Here is a 17,004-nt window from a genome sequence, read left to right on the forward strand (position 1 = left end):
AGCTCCTTGGAGATGAAGTGTCAGTTTATTATGAAGCTAGGAAACATCGCTTTGCAAAATTAAATCCAAGGCCAAAATAATAAGCCTTTTGGAGCAAGTCAGAGAAGGCTACAATCACCAACAGTTAGAAATAGAGTTACTATACCAAAAGTATAAACATCTACCTATTTACCCTAAAATTATTAGAAGGAATTTGACTTACACCCAGCTATTTCTACTCATATTATATTTTGGTTTTCATTGTATTTGTCCTTGGTGCTAAGTATAGGTGCCTAAAAAAAAAAAGAAAGAAAGAAAAGAACTAACTTACAGAGTGAGCAATTAATTGATTGACTAGTATTCCAAATAAATATAATTCAGGTATTTTTATGATTGATTCTTTTTTAAGTAATAATTTGCAGTTCTCAGGCCTTCACTCGATGGGGCTCAAGAGAACGGATGAGAGAGTTGTTTGTGCACATTTAAAACATTAATAGACACGGCAGCATTTTTCCCATGGGCTTTATTTTCTCAAATGGGTAAGAAGTAATAATGAAATTAAAATCTTTTCAAAGGCATTTAGATACTGTCTTCTTGTTTGACAGGCTCTGAGTTGTTAAAAGCCTTTCTCTAAGCCATCTAATTGCCATAAAACATCTCTCTTTGAATTACTTTTCCTGGAAACTCAGGGCCTAGTTCCAAGGCCAGGGGTAAGTCAGCTTCTTTAATGTAATGTTAAAAAAATAAATATAAGAGACTATTACAAACCACATGACAGATTGTTTTAAAAACCAGATTCATCTATTTCTGCGAATACATTTTTTCCTTGTTCCCTTTTTGGTCATAAGTGGATTCTCTCCCATTTAAAAAGGGGGAAGAGAAATAGGAAAATAACAAGACATGAAAGGAGGAATGTTCAAGCCCTCTGTGTTACCCACCCCTCTGGGTGGCAGAGTCTTAATCATCAGAACACAAGTGATAAGAGGACATTTCAGCGGTCAGAGGTGCCTGAACACCAGCCAGAGTTTTACTGTTCTTTTAAATTAGACCAAGTTCAATTAATCCATGAAGCTATGCTATAAATTCAACCACCACTTGGCACAAGTGAGGAGAAAACCCCCAAATGACTGCCAAAATCTTGGTCAGAGCACCTTTTTCCATACATTCTAATGCATCTAACTTTCAAGCTGATTTTAAGAATAGAAAAGCTATTTGACATTATGTTTTGATGATCACTACTGGGTATTTTATAATGTTTCCAAATAAAGTTAGGAGGAAAAGTGCAGGAAAGAAAGCTACATATGCAATATAGTAGAAATTTTGCTTTAAAAAATCAAAATATTCTAAAAAGAGAATCAATCAGTTTAGCTAAGTTATGTGACAACAGCAAATGACTCCATGGTCTTAGCAGCACATAACAACCACAGTTTAAACCTTGATAGCCCACAAGCTGATGTACTGCAGGTCTTTTTTGTCCTGAGACATAGGCTGATGGAGAAACCATGTTCTGAGGTGGAGAGACTACAGTGGAAAAGGAGGGTAGGGAAGAACCCATTCATTGCTTCCCCTTGAATGAATGGCTTCTCATTTCTCCTCATATCTTCTTTTAAAAGCAAGTCAGGTGGCCAAATCTGATGTCATGAAGCAAGGAGGTGTAATCCTGCCACAGGGAAGCACTAAGTATTGAGAACAATAATGCAATCTACCACAGTTTTCCCTTTGGGTCCCAAATGTGTATTTCTCTCCTTCCATACACAAAACACATGCATCTCTTCTCTCAAGACAGGCAACCCAACATGACATCAAGGTCCAAGTCTAGAATCTTGTGCACATGTCCACATGTGTACATGTATGGCTCCTTTTCATCTTGAAGAACTACATTATAGTTACCTGACCCACATACGGTCAATATACAATGAGTAAAATTCAGCCAGAATAGCAGCTGCTAACATTCTTATTTGAAAAGGAAACTAATGGAAAGAAGAAACAGATTGGTCCACAGCAACTCTGACATCCTTCTGGGCTTATTCTACAGCTGGTGGATTCTCCTTGATTGAGTGCCAGTTCATCATAAGAAGCTATTAAGTCTATTGCTCCTAAGTCCATTGTCCACTCCTCCCCACGACTCTTGGTTGGCTCCACTCTGCAATGCCCATTCTTTTCCATTATCTTCCTTGATCACCTCCAAAGAGACCATTGGGAAAACGCCCTCCTTAGAGCAGAACCAGACTGTTCAGCTTACTTCCACCTTGTGGACGATTAAGCATCCAACAGTCATTTCATATCTTAATACATTAGGGTTCTGTTTTGTTTTGTTGCTGATAATTTGGAACCAAAATATTTGGCTTATCTATCTGTGATCTTTGAGAATTCAGGGGACAACGAGATAATAATTCAACTTCTTGCTAATTCTCTTTCCAGTCTAACTCAGACATCCAGAGACAAGATGCTCTTCAGTTACCTCCTCTCCGCCCCCACACACAACGTCATGTAAAGAAAATGTCAACAGTTGTTACCTTAATAGTGTAATTCATCTCCCTTTTTAGTTGTCCTACATTTTTGAAATTTTCTACAATAAACATGCATTACTATTATATTTTTTAAAGAAGCCTGAACTCTGAATTTTCTTTTTTTTAAGATTTATTTATTTATTTATTTTTAGAGAGGGAAGAGAGGGCGGGAGAGAGAGAGAGAGAGAAACATCAATGTGCAGTTGCTGGGGGTCATGGCCTGCAACCCAGGCATGTACACTGACTGGGAATCGAACCTGCGACACTTTGGTTCGCAGCCCGCACTCAATCCACTGAGCTACACCAGCCAGGGCTTCATTACTATTATATTTTTTAAAATGCTATTTTATTAGACAAGAATCAGCACTTTAAGTATGTGTACCATAAGCAGGATTAACTCTCTCAAGATCAGTTTTCACCCAAGAGGAGCAAAGTGTTTAGATCTGAAAGATAGTAGGTTATGACTCAATCTTACATTAACACACTCAAAACCTATCCAAAACCAATTACCTTTTTCGAGTGTCTTTCTCCCACGCAGGTAGCAATTTTAAGGAAAATTGCGTTATTATACACAGCATGGAAGATTTAAAAGATGACATATATATATAGGAAACCTATAGTATCGAAGCGTCACCTTATCACCTCTAATGTAAATCACCAAGCACTGAGATACTATTTGCACTTAAAAACCAGAAGGGGTCAAAACTCTGGTAAGTAAAATAATTGCCATCAAAGGTTCAAACTTTAAGGTTGGCTACATTGGTAGTGAGCCTCTTCTCCCCATGCAAAACATCGTTTCTCCTTTCATGGGTCCTTGTTTCTCTCCTCCAGGTGCTCTCCCCCTCCCTCTTCTCCACCAACAGGAACAAAGGGCCGGATCAGTCACGAGACACTTGTTGAGAGTTGAGTATTACCATCCCGTAACTCATTCTATGAGACTTGGAAAATAGGACATTTTTTAAAGTTGCCACTTACTTTGGTTCTAGGAAGCAACACCTCTGGGTAGGGAAGAAGGCAGCTCTCCTGTCATCCTTAAAATTAGACCTTAAAAGAGAGGGCCATATCTTCCCTTCTTTAAGAAAGGCTGGAAATACCTGATTCAACTTTCAGGTTCAATGCCCAGCCTTGTCATAGCCATTTAACAGCTAGGTAGGAGCCAAGAGCTCAAGCTTACAAGGATCTTGCTTCTCTTACAATGGAAATCGCTTCTTGAATTTCTCCTCCTCTACCAGAATCACTGCCTGGACGGTCCAGCAGGCTATTAGAATGTGTCTTTCATGTCACCACAAGTCTGTATGATTCTCTGCATTTCTAAAATATCTTACACTTTTATAATATAATTGCATATTTTTAAAAAGATTTAAAGATTTTATTTATTTCCAGAGAGAGGGGAAGGGAGGGAGAATGAGAGGGAGAGAAACATCATTTGTGGCTGCCTCTTGTGCACCCTCCAGCAGGGACCTGGCTCATGCAACCCAGACATGTGCCCTGACTGGGAATCACACTGGTGACACCCTGGTTAGCAGGTAGCACTCAGTTCACTGAGCCACACCAGCCAGGGTCATAATATAATTGCATATTTTGAAGGCACTCTTAAATTCAAGCCAAAACTTGGATGAATTCAATAAATTTAGTGTTTACCAAATTATTATTAAAATTATTACCAAATTATTATTATTTAGAAGCACATATCATGTGAAGAATAATATTAATTATAAAAATTTTAGCTGTTAGTTAAAACAAAACCTCTTCTGTGTAATGATAACCTAGAACATCCAGTTCCACAGAAAGTAAGAAAACTGCATTTCTTTTCAAACATTTTGTAATTCAGAAAGTCTACTATTTTAATCTGACTCCTTTCTCTTGGTTTCTTTAAAATCAATGCGATTTTACAACATTTGTTCAGTGCATATTTTTCTGTGATTGCCTATTTGCATTAGAAACTCTCGAAGAATATTTTAAGGTCTATTTAACTCACTCTTTACATTGACTAATTGAATTGTAGCTTAATATATGTTGTGGATGACCTTATCCAATGGTCTCTGAGTGCACAGTTGCCATCCCATGGTGTGACACCTGGATGGCTAAGGAGCGCCCCTTTGGAGACCACACTCACGCCACAGATACTGATTGGCTCATCACTGTCACAGTTTTTTTAATTAGTTCAGTTTCTTATAAGAGGATAATAAAGAGCAATATAAAATATCAGCATTACCGGACTCACTAAATATTAAATGTGATTTTCTGTCGTTTGCTAGAGCTCACTGTTCAGTGCCGTCCCTGGGTGAGCTGGAGACGTGAGAGGCCGTGGTAATGGCCGGGCAATGCTCCCCTGCGCTTCCCGGCGCTTGCCGGCACGGGATGTGCCGTTCATCTCTGTTCACGAATAGGAGCTCAACTCAGGACGGAGTAAGCACGCTCTCCCCAGAGGGCGCAATCATCTTTTCAATCTACCTTCTCTGTGGTAGGTCGTGGTTCGGGAGAGGCTGCTTTAGAATTCGGTTTCTCTTAAGGGAAAAAAAAAATAAGCAAAACCGGCCTGGAGAATGTTCCTCTGACTCCTGGCCTCTCCGGGTCTGCACAGTCCCAGGGAAGAAGGAGAAAGGGGAGCAAGGGGCCCAGAAGGAAATAGTAAGCAATGCCAACGAGGGAAAAACACGGCTATCCAGAGTTGAATGCCCACCCAGAGTCAGCTGTTAGCGCCAGGGCAGTTCCAAAGGACTTCGGGAACGTTCCAGGGACCCACGAGCAGGAGACTCGAACCACCTGAGCTTCCGCCAGGCCCCGCCCACCCCAGACCTGTTACATCAGTGTTTCCAGGAATGTGGAGACACCAAATGCATTCCAGACTCCCTGAGGAGAGTCCCCTTTGACACTTTTGGTGAAACGATTAGTGCCCGTTCGTTATTTTTAGCTCCCCGTTTTCTGCTTCCGGCATCCTCGCTGGGATGGTAAATTATACGGTCATCCCGGCGTGAGCTCTCTTTTTCTGGATACTTGCCCGGTTATCTTCATGTGCACCCAGGATTAAAGATCTTGGATTTGGTCCAAATGTTTTATCGTATTGAAGAGAGAAAAGCGAGGTCCCCGGAATTTTTCAAATCCGATATTCGTCAGGGAGCTGGCAGTTGGCACCCTAAAGTCACACTTCCCGTACCTGGCAGGTCCTGCCTTTCCACTGACAGCTCCCTTGGAAGCGAAGGAAAGAAAATGTCTCCTGCCTTTCTTCCCAGCCTCTCCTCTCTGTCTGGGCACAAGACTAGCTGGCTGGTTCCAGGGCAGTTGCTCATAAAGAGGTGAAAGGAAACCAACATTTACGGACTACGGCTGTGTGCCAGGCACTAGTCACCTTAAACGAATGGGGTGGGGAGAAGATTGGGGTCCCTACCCACCATCACACTCCCTCCCCCAGCCCCCATGTACCTCCTCCCCAGTGTTTATCGATATCCTTAAGCCAAGTAGAGTCCAAGAAAAAGAATTAGTGAAGCATTCCAATGGGTTTGAACTCTCAGCGGGAACAAAAGCAGGTGAACTCGCGTGGGGCTCCACACGAGGAGTGCATGTGGAAGAAGGTGTCGAGCGAGACACCGCTTGGTGGGTGTTGTTTCAGACTTGACCTTGCCAACCTGCAACACGGCTTTCCTCACCCTGCGGTTCTGTCCGCACTGCGAGGCTGGCACTGTGGCTCAGACGGGTGGGTGCCCCCGCCCCAGGAGCACTCGCATCAGAAACAGCTTCCCTCGCGCTGGCGGGGCATTCTCAAAGAATCACACGCCTTGGCCTCGTGAGATTACTCCTCACACGTTAAGCATCCCTGGGATGGCACACCCTCAGCCAGGAAACCTGGATGAGGGGCTTTTCGGCCTGGGGCATGTACTGGGCGACCTTTCTGCTGTTGGGCTTGGCCACCAGCGCAGTCTCGCCTGACCTTGCAGCAGTTCCCTTCTGAGACCCCGGGAATCTTTCTTTGCAAAAACGGTGTCATTCAGGGCCATCCTCACCCATTATTCAGGCTCTGATTGTGTGGAGATGTCCAATAACAGGCTCTGGAGAACCTTAGTGCTTTTCCCCTCGGGAGACTCCTAGGTTGATGCAAACTTGGCTGCTTAGTAGCCTGCTACCCTTTTCACATACACAGGAGGTCTCAAGAGGGGTGACCTTTGACAAGCCACAAAACAATTCCCGTGAGTCTCTGTGCCCAAGGTCCTGAGAGCATCCTCCCTCTTTTCTTCATGTTTGATTATCTGAAGGTGGCCAGCCAAAAACCGTCGTGCGAGAAAACAGCGTCGACAAACGCAGGCAGCAAAACTCTGACAGTCCTAGCTGCTGGTTCCCTCCACGAAAGTTCTGACTCAGTAATGGGCTGCCGGACAAAACACAGGGCCCAGTTAAACCTGACACGCCAATAAATAACCGAAGTTTTAGTGCAGTGCTTGGGACACACTCATACTAAACAAAGTATTTGTTGTTTCTCTGAAGTTCAGACAGAACTTGGTGTCCCGTGCTTTTATTGACTGAGTCTGGAAAACATGAACAGGCTGATATCTCTACCGTGCCATACACTTCCCAGCCCCACTGGTGCACACCGGTCCACATCACCCGCAAAGGAGGCGTAGCACTGGAATCTAAGCAAGGTCACGTCCGTAGCAGTAACGTTATACTCTGACTCTGGACTGCGGTCGGCAGGCTTTTGTTATGAGGAAGGTGACTAGGACCATAGGGCAAAGAAAGGGAAAAATTACTCTGAGACCTCTGCATGGGGGAACCAGCACCCCTCAAATTCACGCTATTTCCACCCTGACCTCTGCCCTCGGCTTCCTCACAATAAACTCCCACTGAAATCTTCCTTGCTCGGGGACACCCCTCACTGAGGAATTGCTTTACATTTCAGTCTACCGCCAACCTGCTACCAACCTCTACCTAAATGAAAAAGAAAAGAGAAAAAGAGACAGGCCTAAAGAATCTAGTCTCAGTACATAAAGCTCAATGAGAAAGTTTTAAGAATACTGTTTTGAAAGACGTGAAACTTCACGACGAAACATCTAATGCATCATGACCAGTTACAGTATTTGACATTTTAACTTGAACAACACAACTTCATGCTCTTCTCTGCTTCTCGATGAAGGCGCATGTGCGCGCACCCGCCCAGACATGTCACTGATGTTGCTGATCGTCGTAACCCCAAAGCCGGATCTCCAGGTGTCACTTAAACGGCGACTGTCTCCAAGCCCTGCCCAATGAGCATGTTTACAAAGAGGCAACGCCAGGATGCGCGTGAACAGCACTGACGTGCTGCCTGCCATCTCTCGGGAATATCCTGGAGCGTGTCCCAGACGCTGGCCGCCGTCCTGATGGATGCTCTGGGTCTAACTGCACAGCATCACGTGACCTCCAGTCCATCTTGCTAGCCCATCCCAGCCCTGCATCCTCAGGTGCTTGTCACGCGTTGGGTAATGTACCCAGACTTGTGTTTCCGGACTTGGGTAAACCAAATCCTTCTAATGAAAGACACAGGACTTGTTAATCATCACTACTATATGAAGTTTATCATTATGAAAATAACAACTTATGTTATAGTTTTAGTGGGTACAAGCTCATACATTGAGCAGAAAATTGCTCGCTTTTAGGAGTTTTTATGCCATGAGAAGCCTTTTTTAAAAAATATTTCTATGATTAAATAACATGTAAGTGGCACTTACCACCTGAGCTAAGCTTTTCAGTTCATTACTGAATATTCTGCTGAAAACCTGGAGAAACACAGACATGTGGAAACTCCCAGCACTGGGGCTGGGAACCAAAGGCTGGCGGTCCACACCTGAAGCTAACGCAGTGGGACCGCAGTACTCGTCAGCCTCGGAACTCTTCGAACCTAGTGCTCATCGCACTCTGACAAGGAAACGTGCCTTAGCCCTCGGCGCTTTCCTGCCACTCGTCACACGTGCTAGAACTGGTGTGAGTCACAGCACCGCCCCCACAAGCGAAAATGTTTCATCGATCCTCCATCAAGCATTGCTTGCTGGCCACTTGTTTGAGTGAGTCAGTGACGAGTACCGAGGTGCCACTGCGTTTCGCATCCCTGACTCAGATCTGCGGTGCTGCAAGAGCTCCCTTCTTTCCTCTGACGTCCTCGCTTCCCAGCAGAAGGAGCTGGGCATGTAACCATCACAATCTCCATCAGCTCAGCATTGGCTGCCTGTCCCCAACGCATCCAATTTCCTGTTCCTGTCTATGTTCCTTCCCTGCGACCCAAATGACAACTGTCCTTTCATCCTCTGTAAGCTGGGTTCAGAGAACCTGCTCCATTTCCCATGAAATCAATTCACCAGGCAGAGAGTCGAGCACCAGAGGACACTGTGTGAGTTGGATAAGGGTGAGGACGTGTGTTTTGTTGTCAGCGTTGCATTAGCATCTAACAGAGCTCATGGCGCATGCGTGCCCTAGGAGGGCCCAGGAGAAGAAGTACACATTTGGGCCCTACCCACACACACTCAAGTAAAACAAATGACCTTATTAATTCTAATTGTTCTTAACCTTTACTACACTCTTCAGATAATCTTCAGAAATGCAGAGGCCTATTCTGACCTCAGTCATTCTGCTGACTTTGTAGGAAGTTTTTTAAAGCTCTCATTCTCTCTCTCCTCTAGTTTCCGTATTCTGTTGTTCATTGAATATTTATGGAGCATTTACCAGGTGTAAGAAAAGCCAGACTAGGTGCTGTGGGTGTCTACAGTTCACGGTTTTCCCCAGCATTACAGTCCAGTAATGTTGACTCTCTTTCCTCTGAGCAACTCATCAAACCACCCGAAAAAGTCGGTCAACAATTTTTACGCAGTTTCAATCTTCTCAGCTGCTACAGGCAAACTGTTTCTAAGCTCTGTAATTATTTTTCTATAGAAAAAGATCATTTGCTCAATTAGAAGAAATTTCAGAGATGTTAGCGGGGAGACTATAAGATAAAGTTTATATCGAGGAAAGTTATATGTTTACCATTTGGGTTGATGTTATCACCTTTGAGCACATCTCTGGACTGAAAACCAGAGACGTGACAATACATTCCCAGGGCCTCATCCCCAAACAGCTTTACACAGAGTTCATCTGATCCTAATTACAGTTCTGTCAAGGAGGTAGGTGGTACTAATAGATCACTGGGGCGTGAGAACCCTCCTGCAGACATATATTAAGTGGTTTCTCCACCATTAACAGGGGAGTAACGACACAGCCTCTTTGGAAGGGAGCCCAGGACAGTGAAATAGGAATGGATTTGAGAGCCATAAAACCTCAGTGCTGCATGATTTGGGAAAATCACTTAATCCCGCTGTACATCAGCCTTTTCATTCCATAAGCAGAAAAAATGAAATTGAACCACTTGAAATTGCCAAAATGCAGTCATTTTTTACCCACAAAAATGGCAATCTTATTTGGTCCAAACTCCTAAAATATTAAAACTTTGGAAGACTTGCTCTATACATTAAATACTATGCTCTGTGTAAAGGACCACATGGAGCCCGGAGCAGAGCAGTGCTGGGTGCTCGCTCTCTGCAGCCCCCGAGGGTCAAGCCTCCAACCTCAGCTCGATTCTCTGACTCACACACCGGCCACTCACCTGACCACACGGCTCCTCCACCCCCTTCTCAGACTTTAGACAGAGCAAGTTGAAATGCATTTTATAACGCATAAGCTAAATCGTTAACACACTTTGAAATTCCAGAAGGCAAGACAAAAACCAAACAGCATTCTAATTACTACCGATTCTCCAGATTATTTCAGCAGCGTAAAGGTTTCCCTGTCCACTTCCGAGCAAACGCCGTGTGTTTTCCGTAATGAGCACCTGTGTAATGGAAGGGCCCCCTCTCTCTTGAACTTACATGTTCACAATCCTGTCAACAATAACATTATAAACCGGGAGTCCCTAGATTTTCCTTTGATTACAACTTAATATAAGTCTAGACTGATAGCCAAACATTTATTTGAAACATTTAAAAGGAACTAGGCAATATCGATATGATCCCTGGGGCATCCAGGTAAAAACTGACAGTTTTTAAAAAGCAGTGAAGTGGGGGAAATAAAACAATATAATGAAGCTCATTTGGACCCGGACAAACCCAACACCCAAATTTCCTCAGTCACTGTGTTTCCCTCATCTCCATACCGGCACCCTAGAGTCTTAAAACGCACGAGATGATCCAGAGAGGGACCCAGTCTGTCCAGTAAAGACACATTTTCATCTGTGGACTCAGCTTCCAGGGGATACTTAGGTCAACGAGGGGAAAAGAGACTGTCCAGTTGAGATCAACCCAGTCCGCCCTGAGGACCAACAGGGCGACGGACCGTCTGGCCGTTCAGACCCACGGAGGTAGACAGGAGGCTTGGGCGTTTGAAGACATCACAGTCTGTTTCAGGGATATGTACACGACTATCCACAGTCATTCAACTGAAGCACAGACCTCACTTTTTATTTGAATGATTTTCATTCTTCCTTCAATCCTATCCCCCTCTCTCAGTGACTATTCATTCCCAGCAAGCTTCTCCAGTGTAACGGTCACAGAGCCGTTCAATTATTGAATAACTACCTATGCAGTGTCTGACAAGTACTCAGCACTAGATCAGAGAGAGGCCAGATAAACACTAAAGAAAGCCTTCCTCGTGCTTTCTGAAAGCTGCATATCATGGTTTAAAGAGGAATCTTAGCATTTTGCAAACTCGTAATCTCCTTCAACATCTCTTGTCTAATCATCTGTTGCCAAATCAGAGCTTCATGAAAATACAGAAGGGTGCGAAATAGAATATACCCAGACTATCTGGGGCAACAAGAAGGCTCAGACACCTCCGTCCCCTGGCAAAAACGAAAAGCCTGAAAACAAAAGGCTCATCGAGAATGCAAAAAATACTAGCTCGGGGGGAAAATGGAGGGAAGGGAGCACAGGGTACTAAAATAACAACAGCAAACACTGCTCTAGAATGATACACACTCCAAGAAATTACAGAATTTTAGCCTTTGCACTATTATGGATGGTAGAGAAAATTACCTATGAAATAAGATGTCAAATGGGATAAAATAATAGAATAAAAATGTTAAAGGAAGTGGTAACAAACAAGTTGAAGACAACAGACAGCTAAAAATTAAGAACTAAACGATCCTAATAAAAATAAGTCAGACCTTGTCTCCTCTCTGTTTAAACCCAGCTGGTGTTTTTACACCAGCTGGTGTTCTCATTCTGATGTAGACCGAATTCTTAAAGTGATCTGCAAGGCTTAACTTGATCTTAACCTTTGTGTTCTGACCTCACTCTCTTCTCCTCACTTTTTATGCTCCAGTTCAGCAGGCCCCTTTCCTGTTCTTCAACCACGCCAGACACGGCCACCTCAGGGCGTCTGCACATGGCCTGGACCCTGCCTGCAGTGTTCTTGACCCAGATACCTGCGAGTCTTGTTTACTCACCTCTTTAAATGTCACTTTCTCATGGACTCTTTTTCCGCGTGTTCAGATAGCCCTCACTCCATACGCCCCCTTCTCTTGTTTTCCTTCTATTTACTAACTTACCTATACTATACTATACTATATAATTATGTACTTACTACTTTTGCTTGCCGACGTGTACTCAGTCCCCGGCACAGCGCCTGTCACATGGCGGAAGCTCAGTAAATATAAGTGTTAAATGAGTAAATGAGGAAATAAAATCATCTGTTTCCAAACTCTCTATAGGAACAGCCAATCCCAGAAGAGGGTGGATAAATAAGGGGAAATGCGTGATCCAGTAATTCATCCCCAGCTCATCCAGGTATGAAAGCGACAAAATAGGGTTGTGGCATAGGAATGATCTCGGATAACACAGCAGCCGTGACCGTGTTTTGCAAACTTAGTAACAAAATGTTATCCAACTACAATGTAATTCAAAAAACACATGATTTGGAATGGGGAAGCTACTTTATGAAAAGACTAATGGAGTAAACATTCACTTCCTTTTAATTATGGCTAGGGTTAAAAAAAGAACAATTAATGTTGCCTTAATTAAAGTAATGAAAAAGAATTAAAATGCTATAAGTCTTTAAGAAAAATTATACAACAGGGAAGGCAATAACCACCAAGAGCTCGGTCAGTCATCCTAGAATGTAACAGGAGGAATCAAACAGAAAGCACAGGGGCCACGAAGGTAAAATCGTGCTATGTTCCTAATGTTTCCCACGGGGAGATGGAATTTTGTTGCCCAGATCCTCCTATAAGCCATTCATAATTAAATCCATAAACCTGGGGAGAAATTGACTGCAAAAATGATTGTAATTTTTCACAGCTTTGCTAGTGCTCTCCCTCACACACGGGGCTGGGCCACGCAGCTCGCTTCGGCCCCTGGGACGGGAACAGACCACACGAGACTTGAAGGAGTGCTGGCGTGTTTCCACTTCCTCCCATGGACCTATGTCTTGCCGTGAGAACACAACCAGGAGAATATTCCAGGAGAGACGGCGAGGCCGTCCAGGTCACGAAGCCCTCAGACAGGTGGGAGGAGCCCACCGAGATCGGCTGGACTCACCAGCTACCCCTCAGCTGATGACACACAGGTGGCCCAGTCTAGCAGCAAAGAACCACGAAGCCAGTACGCCACTGTGTGCGGAATAATAATAGACGATGGCCTTAAACTGCTACCCAAAATAACTAACGTATGGAATTACCCTTGGAAAGCAATTCTTACTTTAGAAATGTATATTAAAGACACCCATCGCTTCTTCAAGAAGAATGATAACATTTCTTATGGCAAGCAATGGTGGAGGAATAAGTATTATAGCATTTCTTCTCTTATACCATTTACCAGTATGAAAATATTTGGAAACTACATAAATGATCATTAATAGAGGAAAGGTTAAAAATCTTTTAGGCTAGAAGAAAAAGTATGTGGCAATTAAAAAGTATAACTTAGAGTTCTATATTTTATACCACATGTGTTATTAAGTGACAAAAATTAAAAACTATAACTTAGAATTCTATATTTTATAATACCACACATGTTACTGAGACAAAAATGAAATGCAAAATAATGTGTACACTTCTATGCTTTATAGATACCCATATTTATATATGTAGGAAAAATATTTGCCAGTATACACAAATTATTAACAGCTATTATAAACAGATAGTCAGAAACAGGGTGATAATAAGAGTGTCTTCCCTATTTTAAATTTATAATTGTATGTACTGATTTTGTCCTTTAAAATACAACCTTTTTAAGTATAAGGAGGGAATTTTCAACAGAACTGCACTTTACTCCACACCCAGTTACCGTTTGCAGGGCACCAGGTATCAAACAGACCCACCGACGCGGCTGCATCCACACACAACTTTGGCCTCAGCGAGTGTCTGCCCAGCAGGAACTCCGTGACGGAGGCCCAGCCATCACCACCGCCGTCTCTGTAACACTGGGTTTATTAAGTGCATCCACGATGTTTATGAGTCTTACAAAGCACGTTCATCTCCCTGTGCATGTTAAAAGCCGCTTGGAGGACTGATGGAGCCTTCCTTAGAACACGCTCCGGGAGTCAGATGAAGACACGTTAGCATAAATCATTACTCGTTACCATACACTGACACGTACTTAGAGGATAAAAATCAGAAACTGATTACACGCACTGCCTCTTCTTTGATCTTTCTGTAACAGCACCAGAACCAAAGGCATCTGAGAGCTGGGCAGGGGCGTGAGAGGAGAGGAGAACGCCCTCTCTTCTGGCAGCTGCAATCTCAGACAGAGCTGGCCGGGTGGCCCTGAGGGCAAGTCAGTTCCCCGCAGTGCTGACGGAGGGGCCAGGAAGAACTAGGGGCCGGGAAGAAGCAGTGGACTCAGACCTTTCTGTTGGATGCCGTGGGAAGGAAGAGAAGACCTGGGCCAGGGAGGGGTCCTTGGCCTCAGGGATGGCTGCTGGCGGTTGGGCCGGCTCTCAGCTATACCCGGCGCTGACTTCATGGTGTGCCTTTGCTCCCTCTGCCGTATTTTTCATCAGGCTTCCACTCACTGCGGGGCACTCTCTGCTTTGAGTAAATGCAAAGTCTGATCGGGGCTGTGACCGGCATGCACCACTGCAGCGCTCTGCCAGCCGAGGAAGCAGGGAAGGGGAGGGGAGGGGCCCGCGGGACCACGGGCCCCTCTGCAGTGGGAAGCACTGCCAACCCCACGCGTGCATCCCTCTGCGACACTCAGAGCGCTTCCAAACTCTGAGGCACCACGGTTCTTGGCCGGGTAACCAAAACAAATCGGAACTTTGAACTGCTGCTGTTTCTCTTTTTATTCCCAAATTTGTAGATACAGCAACAAATGTATCAGCTGGGAAGTTGTTTCCCACACGAGCAATCTGAGGTGAATCAGGCGGTGATGTGTGTGGGATGTGGGTCTTGTGAGCCATTATATCACTGGGACTGCGGTGGTCATGGCAAGGAAAGAGGACTCCTGCGCTGTATTGCCACACTCACCGCCCCCTTCTTCGGGGGCTATGAACCCTCAACTGCTGAGTAAGCCCTTTAACAAGAGCTTGAAGGGCTGCTGAGTCTGGGTAGGAAACGGAAGTCTAAAAGAGAGGCAGTAGGGATGGAGAATCCCACTGAGGACTGGCATGGGGGCTTGTGAATGTTTTTTAATTTTTTTTTGAAGAATTTATTTCTTTTTAGTGAGAGGGAATGGAGGGAGAAAGAGAGGGAGAGAAACATCATTGTGAGAAAGAAACGTTGATCGATTGCCTCTATCAGTGCATCCCCTTCTGGGGACCCGGCCCACATGCCAGGCATGTACCCTGACTGGGAATCGAACCAGTGACCTTTTGGTTTGCAGGCCGGCACTCAATCCAGAGCCACACCAGCCAGGCCAGGGCTCATGGATTTGATGATGGGCGCACCCGGGTTTGTATCATGTGTCATGCAGTCCTCACTCAGCATCAACGAGCGGCACGTTATTTTTCAAGGCACTGCCTTCTCGGGGGCCTCAACTTCTCTGCTTGAAAAATGAATTCTAGAATCACAGAGTTGGAAGCCACCTTAAGAGGCAATGAGTCCAATTGTCCTCCAGAAGCTTCTACGTGATCTCAGAAGTTCCTTTCAACTGCTGGATGTCCATTATTCTTGTAAGAATGCAGGGGAGGCAAAGAAAGTTGAAGAGCGAACTTACTCCCCACCGCAGACACCAGCACTGATACCTTATTCGGTAGGGACTGTGTCGAGCTGTCCTCAGTGGTCAGGAGGACGCTGTCAGGACCGGTGGTGTGTGTCTCACCCGTGGGCTAGGCTGTAACAGGAGAAAGGAGAACGGCACCAGGCAGAGAGCGGGCCAGCAGCGGGCGGTACTGTGCTTCTCCACCCACGAGCTGCTGCTCTTGGGTCTTCCTTTCCCCGTCTTGCAGGAAGCTCCTCTCTGACTTTCCCAATCCTGCTGCTTTTATATCAGTGGGAGAAAAAGGTCACCCTGATCATCCTTCAGGCAGCCCCAACAGGCTGGACAGAATGGCACTGCAGGTTCCACGGCAAGTTCCTAAGGGACCATCTCCAACTGGGGACAAACCCTAACAAAAAGGAGTACAAAAATTAAGACAATTGATAAGAGTGAACTAAAAAAAAATCAGGCAAAAGGAGAAAAATGCCTTTAGATCATGAAAACGAGGGAAAATAAAATCAGGCCTGGCTTATGAACCAGTTCCTTTCATCATTTCCATAAAATGATCTAATTAGGCAAGTGCTCCAAATTTTCTCTAATTGAGGACTGCCACTGCTGGTTAGGGTGGAAAATAATGTGAAAGACCTTCAGTCCCATGGTTAACATTTATATATGTGTGTGTGTGTGTGTGTGTGTGTGTGTGTATTATTTATCAACATGCATCAAATGATATGCTTAGCACATGAGCATTTTACTATGTGAAAAGTGTATTTCAATAAAAAAAAAGTAGGCATGGAAAAACAATGGTCATTCATTGTGACTTCATCCGGAGTTTCAGAGTAAAAAGCAGAGTAGCCAGTAAAGTGAATGGTGATGCTCTTCTCCAGTCAGTGCCAGTTAACTGAGCTCAAACAGACAGGTCTTTAGAGAGTGCCCATGTGGATCTCAATGTGAAACCCTTGTATAAGGCTTAGACCATGCCCACCTGTTTTAGGGTAGACAATGCCGAGACCTTTCCATCACACACGCCCTAGCAACCATTTGGCTGGGCTGTCACCCAGCCTTTCCGCACCTGGCTCTCCTGTATGAGAGACGGCACAGCGTGATGTCCGGGGCACGCGCTCTGCCGGCACCACTTACTGGCTTAGTGCTGGTGAGCAACTTAGCTGACTTCTCTGTGCCTCAGTTTCCTTGTCTTTAAAATGGGGACTCTTGCGGGTTGAATTACATCCTCCAAATAGAGGTTGAAGTCCTAAGCTCCAGGGCCTGTGAAACAGGTGGAGTCTTCTCAGATGGTCAATTCTAGACGAGAGGGGTCCTGGTTTAATACGACTAGTGTCCTTGTAAAAATGGGAAGTTTGGGCACAGAGTTTGACAGTAAGAGGGGAGGC

The sequence above is a fragment of the Phyllostomus hastatus genome, unplaced genomic scaffold (genome assembly GCF_019186645.2).
Source record: "Phyllostomus hastatus isolate PE091 unplaced genomic scaffold, TTU_PhHast_1.1 phas_contig_159, whole genome shotgun sequence".
Taxonomy (NCBI): domain Eukaryota; kingdom Metazoa; phylum Chordata; class Mammalia; order Chiroptera; family Phyllostomidae; genus Phyllostomus; species Phyllostomus hastatus.